The sequence below is a fragment of the Mirounga leonina genome, unplaced genomic scaffold, assembly GCF_011800145.1.
Source record: "Mirounga leonina isolate KUSES-001 unplaced genomic scaffold, KU_Mleo_1.0 Mir_173, whole genome shotgun sequence".
Classification (NCBI taxonomy): Eukaryota; Metazoa; Chordata; class Mammalia; order Carnivora; family Phocidae; genus Mirounga; species Mirounga leonina.
The window spans coordinates 43,670,072-43,683,453 of NW_023270447.1; the positions used below are offsets into that span (position 1 = coordinate 43,670,072).

General features: G+C 37.9%; 1 protein-coding gene across 6 annotated transcripts in view; it reads right to left on the reverse strand.

The window, feature by feature from the left end:
• The window catches only part of ATG4C (autophagy related 4C cysteine peptidase), an 87,648-nt gene that overhangs the window by 68,795 nt on the left and 5,471 nt on the right, over nucleotides 1–13,382 (reverse strand). Inside the window, exon 1 of one of the 6 annotated variants that reach the window (XM_035018385.1) lies at nucleotides 6,992–7,102. The exons of 4 other annotated variants lie outside the window; for them this stretch is intronic. The gene's annotated coding sequence lies outside the window, so the exon portion shown is untranslated. Of the gene's footprint in view, nucleotides 1–5,525; nucleotides 5,546–6,991; nucleotides 7,103–13,382 lie in introns of those variants that run through there. One more of the 6 variants, XM_035018386.1, reaches the window with a different exon arrangement.

Here is a 13,382-nt window from a genome sequence, read left to right on the forward strand (position 1 = left end):
TGCTGATGACAAAATTATGGTATATACATATTATGACATAGATCTATATTTATTACCATAAAAAGATATCCAGAGAGCATCAAAATATTTGAGGCAAAACTTGCTAAAACTGCGAGAAGAAACAGATGATTCCTCTATTAAGGTTGGAGGCTTTCATACCCCTCTAACAGAAAGAAATACAAGGCCAGCAGGCAGAAAATCAGTAAAGACAGTGTTGAATTAAATAGCACCACCTATCAACTGGACATAATTGACAGAGTACTTCACTCAACAAAAACAGATTACACATTATTCTCAAGTTCACATGAAATATTCACCAAGATGGACAAGATTCTGGGCCATAAAACACCTCTTAACAAATTTTAAAGAACAGAAATCATATAATATTTGTTCTCACTGAAATGGAATTAAACAAGAAATCAGTAACAGAAAGTTAGCTGGATATTTTCCAAATACTGGGACATTAAACAAAATACTTCAAATAACACAGAGCCAAATAAGAAACCTCAAGAGAAATTAAGAAATGTTTTCACCTGAATGAAAATAAGAATACAATTTAAAATTTGTGAGATGCAGAAAATTCCCTTAAAAGTTACATATATTAGAAAAGAAGAAAGATCTAAAATCAATAATTTAAGCTTCCACCTTAGGAAACTAGAAAAAGAAGAACAAATTAGGGGCGCCTGGGTGGCTCAGTTGGTTAAGCGACTGCCTTCGGCTCAGGTCATGATCCTGGAGTCCTGGGATCGAGTCCCGCATCGGGGTCCCTGCTCAGCAAGGAGTCTGCTTCTCCCTCTGACCCTCCCCCTCTCATGCTCTCTCTCTCTCTCATTCTCTCTCTCAAATAAACAAAATCTTTAAAAAAAAAAAAAGAACAAATTAAATCTAAAGTAAGCAGAAAAAAAAGAAATAATAAAAATTAAGGCAGAAAGAAAGAAATCAGTAGAGAAAATCAACAAAACCAAAGCTGATTCTTTGAAAAGATCAGTGAAATCTATAAGCCTCTGGCCAGGCTAACTAAGAAAAAGAGAGGATACAAATGACTAACATCAGAAATGAAACAGGGGACATCACCACAGATCCCATGGACATTAAAAGGAGGATAAAGGAGTATTATGAACAATTCTATGCTTGCAAATTTGGTAATTTAGATGAAATGAAGCAATTCCTTTAAAGACATAGTTTGCCAAAACTCACACAAGAAATAGACAATTTAATTCGGCCTATATCTATTAAAGAAATTGAATCAATAATTAATAAACGTCCAAAAAAGAAAGCATCAGACTCAGATGATTTCACTCTTGAATTCTACCAAACATTTAAGAAAGAATTTATACCAATTCTCTACAATCTCTCCCGAAAGATAAAAGCAAATAGAATACTTCCTAACTCATTCCATGAGGTCAGCATTACCCTAATACTAAAATCAGACAAAGCCATTATTGGTAGTGGCAAAGGAGTAGACAAATAGATTGATGGAACAGAATAGAGAGCCCAGAAATAGACGCACATAAATATAGTCAACTGATCTTTGACAAAGAAGCAAAGGCAATACAACAGAGCAAAGACAGTCTTTTCAATAAATGGTGCTGGAAAACTGGACATACACATGCAAAAAAACAAACAAAAAAAAGGAGGTAGAATAGATCATACACCCTTCACAAAAATTAATTCAAAATGGATCGTAGACCTAAATGTAGAACACAAAACTATAAATGTCCTAGAAGATAACATGGAAGAAAACCTAAATGACCTATAGTATGGCAATGACTTTTTAGATACAGCACCAAAGGCACAATCCCTGAAAGAAATAACTGGTAAGCTGGACTTCATTAAAATTAAAAACTTCTCTGTGAAAGACAATGTCAAGAGAATGAAAGGACAAGCCACAGACTGGGAGAAAGTATTTGCAAAAGACACATCTGCTAAAGGACTGCTATCCAAAATATACAAAGAACATTTAAAACTCAACAATAAGAAAATGAACAGGGGCGCCTGGGTGGCTCAGTCGTTAAGTGTCTGCCTTCGGCTCAGGTCGTGATCCCAGAGTCCTGGGATCAAGCCCCGCATCAGGCTCCCTGCTCAGCAGGAAGCCTGCTTCCCCCTCTCCCACTTCCCCTGTTTGTGTTCCCTCTCTCGCTGTGTGTGTCTCTCTCTCAAAAAAATAAATAAAATCTTAAAAAAAAAAAGAAAAGAAAATGAACAACCTAATTTTGAAATGGGCCAAAGACCTTAACAGATTCACTTCACCAAAGATATAGAAATGGGCAAATAAGCATACAAACATATGCTCCACATATGTTATCAGGAAAATCAAATTAAAACAATGAGATACCACTACACACCTATTAAAATGCACAAAATCCAAAACACTGATAATACCAAATGCTGGTAAGGATGTCAAGCAGTAAGTACTCTCATTCATTGCTGATAGGAATGCAAGATCTTATAGCTACTTGGAAGACAGTTCGGCAGCTTCTTACAAAACTAAACATACTCTTAGCATATGATTCAGCAATTGTGGTCCTTGGTATTTACCCAAATGAAATAAAAACAATCCACACAAAAACCTGCACAGATGTTTATAGCGGTTTTATTCCTAATTACCAAAACTTGGAAGCAACTAAGATGTCCTTCAGTAGGTGAATGAATAAATAAACTGTAATACATCCAGACAGTAGACTATTACTCAGGCACTTAAAAGAAATGAGCTATCAAGCCATAAAAAGATATTAAGGAAAACTAAATGTATATTACAAAGTAAAAGAAGCCAAACTTAAAAGACCACTGTATATCAAACTGTATGATTCCAACAGTACGATATTCTGGAAAGGCAAAACTACAGAAATAGTAAAATGATCAGTGTTTGTGAGGGATGGGGGCAAGAGGGGTAAAGAATGAGTAGAAAGAACACAGAGGATTTTTAGGCAATAAAACTATTCTCTATAGTACTACAGTTGTAGATACAGGTCATTATACATTTATTTACACCAAAAGTGAACCCTAATGTAAACCATGGACCTGGAGTGATAACAATGTGTCAGTGTAGGTTCAACGGTAACAAATGTACCACTCTGGTGCGAGATGTTGATAGTGGGGAAAGTTCTACATTTTGTTAGGAGGTATATAGAACTCTGTCTGCTCAGTCTTGCTATGGACCTAAAATTGCTCTAAAAAAGTAAAGTTTAGGGGTGCCTGGGTGGCTCAGATGGTTAAGCATCTGCCTTCAGTTCAGGTCATGATCTCTGGGTCCTGGGATGGAGCCCCACCTCGGGCGCCTGGCCCATCGGGGAGTCTGCTTCTCCCTCTCCCTCTGCCTCTCCCCCTGCTCATGCTCTCTCTCTCTCTCTCTGTAACTCTCTCAAATGAATAAATAAAATCCTTTTATAAATAAATAAAATAAAAAATAAAAAAGTTTACCTAACTTTATAGAGGGTGAGGAAAAGGAAGAGAGAATAACATGAATATAATTTACACATCTATATGCATATATACTCTACATGTATATAGAGTTGCACACATACACACAAATATGCAAAAACAATGTCCAGAAGTCCATGCTAAAAGAGGAACTAAGAGATGAAATATCATCTTTTCTTTATTTTTTGTACTTTTCTTTATTTAAATTGTTTACATTGAATGTTTACATTAAAATAATATTCAAAAATAAATTGCTGAATTAAAAACTGAATACAGGAAATTACAAATGCACCTGAAACTGCTTGACTAAGAAACCTACAGAGAAGACATTCTATTACAAAATCCTAAGCGGCTTCTAAGAAAGATAAAATGCTGAGACAGTGCTTTTTCCTTTTTAAGATAAACAATTTTATTCTTCCGGTTCTTAAAGACATCAGATTCAGCTATTTAGTCATGTAGAAAATGTAACTTCCTCAATGCAATCCCCTAGGGCAGCTCTGGCTGAATAAAATGACTTGGAGGATATCCCTAGTTAATTTATAATTTTTTTTCTCCTTAAAATAGTAGTTAAGATTTAGAAAGAGGAAAAGGAATAAATTAATAATTGAGTCCATTCAGTCTATTAAAATGTCTTTTTTATACTTGGTGAGATAAGCCAAGGAAAGGCAAGAAAACAGTACTTTTAGTTTAACTACAAATGAGTAAAAAACACAAATGAAACCACAATGAACTTTAAGGGCAGTAGTACCATTAAAAATTCTAAACTATCCTCACCCACAAATTCCCTTTCCAAAAGCTTTCCTGATTTTTAAAAAATTAGAAAAGAATTAAAATTCATTCTATCAGGTATAAAGTGATGATTTACCCATTACCTAGTATATTTCAATCTCTTGTTATCTAAAATACCTGGTTTCGGGGCACCTGGGTGGCTCGGTCGGTTAAGCGGCTGCCTTTGGCTCAGGTCATGATCCCAGAGTCCTGGGATAGAGCCCCACGTCGGGCTCCCTGCTCAGCAGGAAGCCTGCTTCTCCCTCTCCCACTACCCCTGCTTGTGTTCCCTCTCTCGCTGTGTCTCTGTCAGATAAATAAATAAAATCTTTAAAAATAATAATAAAATTTAAAAATACCTGGTTTCACTGCTGCAGTGATCAAACTGACAGGCCAAAATTCTTGTTTAGTTTATGTAATGTCAGAGCCTTAGTCTGGAAAACCATCAAAATAACATTCTTCACAATTTCCATACACCTTTTTTTAAGACTGTATTTATTCATTTGACACACAGAGAGAGAGGCAGGCAGAGGGAGAAGCAGGCTCCCGCTGAGCAAGGAGCCCAATGCGGGGCTCCATCCCAGGACCCTGGGATCATGACCTGAGCTGAAGGCAGACGCTCAACCAACTGAGCCACCCAGGCATCCCTCCAAACACTTTTAAGAAGGGATTTATGGTTAAAAAAATGGGGGGGGGGGATTTATGGTTTTTTCTTTTTTTTTTTTTAAGAAGGGATTTACGGTTATTTCCTAAACTTCAGAGAAATTAGTAACTTTTTTCAAGTAGACTTTCTTTATTAATGCATACTACAATAAATCTTACCATCCACCATTCCCATATTTCTGTTCACTGCTTACCTTCTGACAAATCCATTTTAATTAAAAAATAGCAGTAAAGAGGAGAAATCTCTATTTTATTTTATCTTAGTAAACATAAAGCTACCAGATGAGGTTTATTCCTAAACTTTACTGTTAATGATGTGAAAAATAGAATGAACATTAAGCAGAGTTCTTTTGGAACGCAAAGCTGCAACACTTGATATGAAAATCATCGATTGAGACCCAGATGTCATTTTTAGAGAGTCACTTTTCTAACCATAACCATGCATTAAGACAGTCGATAAATTATAAACTGATAAATGTAAAGGGTACTCAAATCAATGTCCTTGAAGGGCAGATGAAGGTAATCAGCCTCTCCCATAGGGCAATAGATAGAAGAATATTTTATCCACTGAGAATTTAAAGCCAAGAAAAAGCTCCTGACAGAACTTTAGGGACTGACTCTACAGAATATATCTCAGTCACATAGTACAACCGACAAAAACACTGCAGACTTACAGGATTTGCGTATGCTTGGGCATCTTCCCCAAATGGTATTCTGCAGCAAGATGAAATATAGATATTGATTTAGAATTTTTTATGTGCTTTTAGCTATACCATCAAATAAAATGAACTGTGAGGTCCATTCTAAGTTTTCACCCACTGTAACCTTTTCTACCTGCTTGCATTTTTAGTAACAAATATTAATCCCTTGTCTGACCTTGAATGTCTCTCAGTATGTTGGCGTGTCATCTGTGCTCTCTTAATTTCTCTTCATCTCAGTTCTTTGCAGAAACATCAATTACCGTATCCATTTCTTTTTCCCTCTTTTCCTATATTTGCCAATCTCCTATCTTCATACATTGAACGTGTAGTCTAAAAATGTTGTTTGTAAACCCAGCATGTTTATTTCTTTTAAAAAGTCACATATATGGGGGCGCCTGGGTGGCTCACTCAGTTAAGCGTCTGCCTTTGGCTCAGGTCGTCATCCCGGGGTCCTGGGATCGAGCCCCACATCGGGCTCCCTGCTCAGCGGAGAGCCTGCTTCTCCTTCTCCCTCTCCCTCTGCCTGCCGCTCTGCCTACTTGTGCTCTCTCTCTCTGTCAAATAAATAAATAAAATCTTTTTTTAAAAAGTCACAAATATGAAGAAAGAGAGAACACTGGTAGTATTTATTTGGATTGTCTTCTTTCAGAGCTAGGGGTTTGGCAAAGTAGATGGCAGTAAGAAGTAAAGATAAAAAGATTGAGCAAAGGAACAGCAATATAATAACGGCAGGACTCACATAATCAGAAACTGGCCTTTTTTTTTTTTTTTTTAAGATTTTATTTATTTGACAGAGAGAGAGACAGCGAGAGAGGGAACACAGGCAGGGGGAGTGGGAGGGGGAGAAGCAGGCTTTCCCGCTAAGCAGAGAGCCCAATGCGGGGCTCGATCCCAGGACCCTGGGATCATGACCTGAGCCGAAGGCAGGCGCTTAACGACTGAGCCACCCAGGTGCCCCAGAAACTGGCTTTTAAAAGAGGGATAAGGGGCACCTGGGTGGCTCAGTTGGTTAAGCGGCTGCCTTTGGCTCAGGTCATGATCCCAAGGTCCTGGGATTGAGCCTCACATCAGGCTCCCTGCTCATTGGGGAGCCTGCTTCTCCCTCTCCACCCCCCACTCATTCTCTCTCTCTCTCTCTCTCTCTCGCTACCTCTCTCTCAAATAAATAAATAAAATCTTAAAAAAATAATAATAACAAAAGAGGGATAAAAGAGCTGATAGCAAAAAGATTAATAAGGGACTAATAAGATAGTTTTGCCTCAAGGATACAGCTTATAAACATTCTTACAACTCCTCAGGAATACACCCTCCAGTTAAAAACACTAAATCAATGCACAGCTACTTTACAATGACAACTCAAATAAAATGTACTACTTATGCATTATTCTCTGAAATCTAAAAATTAAAAAGAAGAAACTAAGTACTGAGCGTTCATTTACCCTCACACGTGACTTGTACCAAGGTCCTACAATCAAAAACCTCCATTTGAGGGACGCCAGGGTGGCTCAGTCAGTTAAGCATCTGCCTTCGGCTCAGGTCATGATCCCAGGGTGCTGGGTTGAGCCCCGCATCAGGCTCCCTGCTCAGCAGGGAGCCTGCTTCTCCCTCTCCCACTCCTCCTGCTTGTGCTCTCTCTGTCAAAATAAATAAATAAAATATTAAAAAAAAAAAACTCCGTTTGTGCAGCACGGAATATTACACATTCACAGACTATAAAGTTGGTCATCATAACAATCTAAATGGGATATAAGCAGTTTAAATGACTTCAATCACTTACTTAAAATTATAGTAAGAAGTATTAATGAAATCTGGGCTGTTTTAAGCATTCCTTGATCTCCTTGATCTTATCTCTAGGAAGCATATAATATTTACTCTAGTTTGATAACTAAATTTTAATTATGTCAGGTAACCTCTGACAGGTCCAAGGTAACTATGAATGGTTGGAGCCTCCATACTTTAAAATGCAACTTTGCAAGTGGTGAAATAAGCAGTCTGCATAAGAAGCAACATACAGGGTCAAATTATTTCATCATTAACAAAATTAACCTAACCTCTACAAGAACTGAGGGATGTCAGAATCTCAGGACTGAAAGGGAATTTACAAAGTACTTAGTTAACCAGTAAGAAGTAATATTAATAACAGGTCTTAACCATTTTCCCATATATTTCCCATACATTCCAATCTATCCCTAATCTCCCTTAACCTGTGAACAGTGAAAGAAAGCAGCGAAAGAAAATGTTTAAACTTAAAAGATTGAAAAAAATATCACTCCCATCCCAGGAATCTAATCTGCTATCCGGTTCAAACTCACTCACTAATCATTAATTGGCTTCAACCACCCATACAATAGCAAGATCTCCTTTACAACATCCTAGCCAAGTGCATTCACCCAGCCTCTGAGTGAACGCCTCCAAAACAGAGTTCAGTGCTTAATGAGTTCTGTACTGAGCTAAAAATTCAGCTGTAAGTTTAAAAGCCTGATACTATTTTTTTTAAACTATTTTTCTTTACTAACATAACTGTTCTAGAGTATCCACATAACTATATTATTCCAGCTAATTTTAAACAATTTCACTTGCTTGAAAGACATTTGGAACCAAAAGTCCTGTGACCTTATAATTTCCACCAACTGGTTCTGGTTGGGGTCCTTCTGAAACTAATATGTCTTCCATTTGATAACCCATCAGATATCTAAAGACCTCCAGGGGCGCCTGGGTGGCTCAGTGAGTTAAGCATCTGCCTTCAGCTGGGGTCATAATCCCAGGGTCCTGAGATTGGTCTCCTTGCTCAGTGGGGAGTCTGCTTCTCCCTCTCTCTTTGCCCCTCCCCCTACTCAAGCGCAAGCACGCGCTCTCTCTCTCTCTCTCTCTCTCTTGCGCGCGCGCGCGCACATGTGTGTGTGCTCTCCCTCTCAAATGAATGAATAAAATCTTTTTTAAAAAACGTAAAAAAAATAAAGACTGCATCATCTCTTCTCCACATTAAATACACTCAATTCCTTCAATTAGTCAGAAGACTGCTATATGAGTGGTAATGAGGACCTCAAACAGGATACTGATCAGGGGATAAGAAATGACATATAGGGGCGCCTGGGTGGCTCAGTCGTTAAGCATCTGCCTTCAGCTCAGGTCATGATCCCAGAGTCCTGGGATCAGGCCCCGCATTGGGCTCCCTGCTCCGCGGGAAGCCTGCTTTTCCCTCTCCCACTCCCCCTGCTTGTGTTCCCTCTCTCGCTATGTCTCTCTCTGTCAAATAAATAAATAAAATCTTCAAAAAAAAAAAAATGAGATATAAATAGCAAGCTGAATTGTAGAACTAGCAACATCAATTCAGTTTGGGACACACTGATTTTGAGGTTTGTTTAACAAGTAAATATGGACAAGATCTTTTCCAAGTCCCATTCCACTAGTTACTTCTGCTACAAAAAGGTGCATCCATATTATTGAGACTAGTAATTATACCTCATTTATTTTTTTTTTTTTTTAAAGATTTTATTTATTTATTTGACAGGGAGAGACACAGCGAGAGTGGGAACACAAGCAGGGGGAGTGGGAGAGGGAGAAGCAGGCTTCCCACAGAGCAGGGAGCCCGATGTGGGACTCGATCCCAGGACCCTGGGATCATGACCTGAGCCGAAGGCAGACGCTTAACGACTGAGCCACCCAGGCGCCCAATTATACCTCATTTAAACACAAAATATCACATTTATTCATTCATCGAGTACTTGAGTGGTTACTTTTGTAAGGTACTATGGGAGATACAATGAGCCATGAAACCCAGTTCCTGTCCCCATAAAATTTACATTCTAGGGACGCCTGGGTAGCTCAGTTGGTTAAGTGTCTGCCTTCAGCTCAGGTCATGATCCCAGGGTCCTGGGATCGAGTCCCACATCGGGCTCCTTGCTCACTGGGGAGCCTGCTTCTCCCTCTCCCTGCCGCTCGCCCTGCTTGTGCTCTTTCTCTCTCTGACAAATAAATAAATAAGTAAATAAAATTTACATTCTAAAATGCAAGATGTTTATAACTAACCAGAACTTAAGATGTAATATGGTTATGTCCCACAGTAGAAATGAAATATAAAATGTTACAATTATTGAGAAATATTTTTCCCCTTTCCAATGAGAATATTCACACAAGAAAAATATCACATACAGTCACAACTGGGATTCTTCAAATACAAAGACCAAGAACACACAAATAATATAAATCTTACTATTTTGGGTGTAAATAAGGATAACACTAGACATACTTCTTAGGAAGGAGTTAAAGTACCCTCAACAATTATGTCTATTGTTAAAGATTAATGCTTGAATTGTATCATCAGTCAAAAGAGCATTGTTTAAAATGTTCACACACACAACTGTTTTGGCTTACAAATGGAACTGTTGAATGTCCTTTTCCCATTTCTAATTTTAAACAACCGTATATCAATTTGAAAATAAAGCTAAGGGTTTAAAACTTTACAAAGATAAAAAAAAAATGCATATTTTCTACCTGATATAACTGTTCTAGAGTTCCCTATAACAATACACATATTATGATAAAGTTTGAAGTTATTATGGCTACTTTAGTCATTTTACCAGATAACTTATTTTACAGAAAGAGTCTATTAAAATGTAGTTTAGTAGGAACTTTATATTTTAAGCTGATAACATAATCACACAGAAAATATAATACAAATAACTTTGAACACATAATTTGACTATAGGTCTTTAGCAGGATATAGTCTAAGGACATAAAATGGCAAAGAAATCTTTAATTGGTAAATCTGTTGTTGGAAAGAATATCAGTATAGTAATACCAAAACTATCTTAAGTGTTTTACAGGAGATTAGATGAGTAAATATACTGATATGGTTTTGAATCAAAATTTTCCCTGTAGGAAAAAGGAGATACAAATATGAACTGCCAGAAGGTGAAGATGAATTTTGTGGTTCTGAATTTGAATTGAAGGTATCCTATAAGTGTGTGTGTGTGCATGTGTGTATCCATTTAAAGGACCTAAAAGCAATGATACTCCAGGGGCGCCTGGGTGGTTCAGTTGGTTAAGCGACTGCCTTCGGCTCAGGTCATGATCCTAGAGTCCCGGGATCGAGTCCCACATTGGGGTCCCTGCTCAGCAAGGAGTCTGCTTCTCCCTCTGACCCTCCTCTCTCTCATGCTCTCTGTCTCTCATTCTCTCTCTCTCAAATAAATAAAATCTTAAAAAAAAAAAAAATTTTTAAAGCAATGATATTCCAGTAGCGATGAGTATATTCAATGCCCAAATCTTGGTTTCTGAGTACCATTTGCAACTAAATTGAATCAGGACTCCGTGGTAGAATGACTAATCCAGGTCTAGGCAGGGAATATACAAGGTGAGCCTAGAACATCTTATTGTACAAAAAAATAATAATGTGCCCAAATACCAAGGTGAACATATGCAAAGGCCACAGCAACTGGCTTGAAGTTGACTAATCAAATTTGAGATAATTTAATCATCAAAAAGAATAATGGTGGGGCATGTGGCTGGCTTAGTCGGTGGAGCATAAGACTCTTGATCTCAGGGTCATGAGTTCAAGCCTCACACTGGGTGTGGAGCCTACTTCAAAAAAAAAAAGAAAGAAAAGAAGGGGCACCTGGGTGGCTGAGTCAGTTAAGTATCTGCCTTCAGCTCGGGTCATGATCCCAGGGTCCTGGAATTGAGTCCTGCATTAGGCTCCCTGCTCCACGGGAAGCCTGCTTCTCCCTCTACCAGTCCCCCTGCTTGTGTTCCCTCTCTCGCTATGTCTCTGTTCAATAAATAAATAAAATCTTTAAAAAATAAATAAATAAATAAATCTTAGAAGAGGAAGAAAAGGGAAGAAGAAGAATGGTACAGATTTATAACCGATAAATTTTTTTTTAAAGAATTCTTGGGTACATAGTTATACTAAAATAATAGAAGAGAGGAAGAATAGCTCTTCTTTAGATAGTCAACAAACATGTAGGATTAAGAGAACTGGAAAACCACTATCTGGCAACCACCAATGCAATGATTGATTCAGGTAAGGAAGATCCATGGCTACTAAAACCAAGGATAGAAAAAAAAATTGTTGGAAAACAGAATATCCAACAATCTCAAAGTATTTCCCCCATAGATTAATTATTAAGTTCAAAAGGGAAAAGATAACATTAGGATGTAGAAATCTGGCTAACGTAAATAACTGATCTTAACATTACCAATAATGGGACAAACTGCCATTATATTCTTCCTGAAGTGGTGAAATGGAAAGTTTACAATATCTCCTATGTAACAGTCTTTAAAAAAATATTTAACCTGAAATTGTGGGAAAACAATCAGACAAATTCATTTTGTGAGACATTCTACAAAACAAAATGGCCTGGACTCTTCAACAAAACTGTCAGTCTTGAAAGACCAAAAAACAAAAACAAAAACAAAAAAAAGGAAGGAGGAAAAAGAAAAGGTGGGAATTGCTCTAGATAAAAGAAAACAGGCATAACAACTAAGAAAATTCATAATCTCTGATTGGAAGGATTTTTTTAAAAGATTTATTTATTTATTTGAGAGTGAGAGTGCAAGTGGGGGGGGAGCAGAGGGAGAGGGACAAGCAGACGCTGCACTGAGCACAGAGCCCAATGCGGGGCTTAAGCCCAGGACCCTGAGATGATGACCTGAGCAGAAATCAAGAGTTGGATGCTTACCGACTGAGCCACCCAGGTGCCCCAATAGGAAGTATTTTTTTTTTTTTTAAAGATTTTATTTATTTATTTAACACAGAGAGAGAGAGACAGCGAGAGAGGGAACACAAGCAGGGGGAGTGGGAGAGGGAGAAGCAGGCTTCCCGCCGAGCAGGGAGCCCGATGTGGGACTCGATCCCAGAATCCTGGGATCATGACCCGGGCCGAAGGCAGACGCTTAACGACTGAGCCACCCAGGTGCCCCTAGGAAGTATTTTTTAAGTATTTTTTTAAAGCTTTAAGGGACATTACTGATAAACATCTGGGTAAATTCAAATTTTTAATATGGCCTATACATTAGATAGTATTATCAATCAGGGTTAAATTACTTGGGTGTGCACACAGCATTACAGCTACGTAGGTGAATGTCCTGGTTCATAGAAGATATATGATGAAGAACTTAGGAGTGAAGTGTCAGGATGACTCCACCTTAGTTTCCAATGGTTCAGCAAGAAAAACAAAGCATGCGATGTGTATGTATTTAGAGAGAGAGAAAGCAAAATGAGGTATAATGTTAACAACTACTGAATCTAAACAGAAGATATACAGGTACTCGCTGTACTATTCTTTCAGGTTTTTTATAGGTTTGAAACTTTCTTTTTTTTTAAGATTTTTTTTTTTTTCAAGAGAGAGCGAGCAAGAGAGTGTGCACAAGTGGGGGGGTAGGGGCAGAAGGAGAAGCAGGCTCCCCACTGAGCAGGGACTCAGATCCCAGGACACCAGGATCGTGACCTAAGCTGAAGGCAGACGTTTAACTGACTGAGCCACCGAGGCGCCCTAGGTTTGAAACTTTCAAAAGAAAAATGTTGGGAGAAAAAAGTAGGGTGGAAATTAAATTGACTGATCAGACTTTATTAAGTCTAACTACTTTTTTATCCTTTCCATAAGCACTAAAAGCAAGTATGAGGTTTAGAAAGGTTTGGCTAAAAATAAAAGTAATAATCCTAACAAATAATAAGTAATTACAAACCAAGCCACCATTAGTTTCCTATTATAGCTGTAGACTAAACATAATCTCTAATGAAAATACTTAAAAGAGGACATGTGTTAACTCATCTAGGACAATTATGTATCAGTAAAACTATCTTACATAATATTTACTCCAAATTCA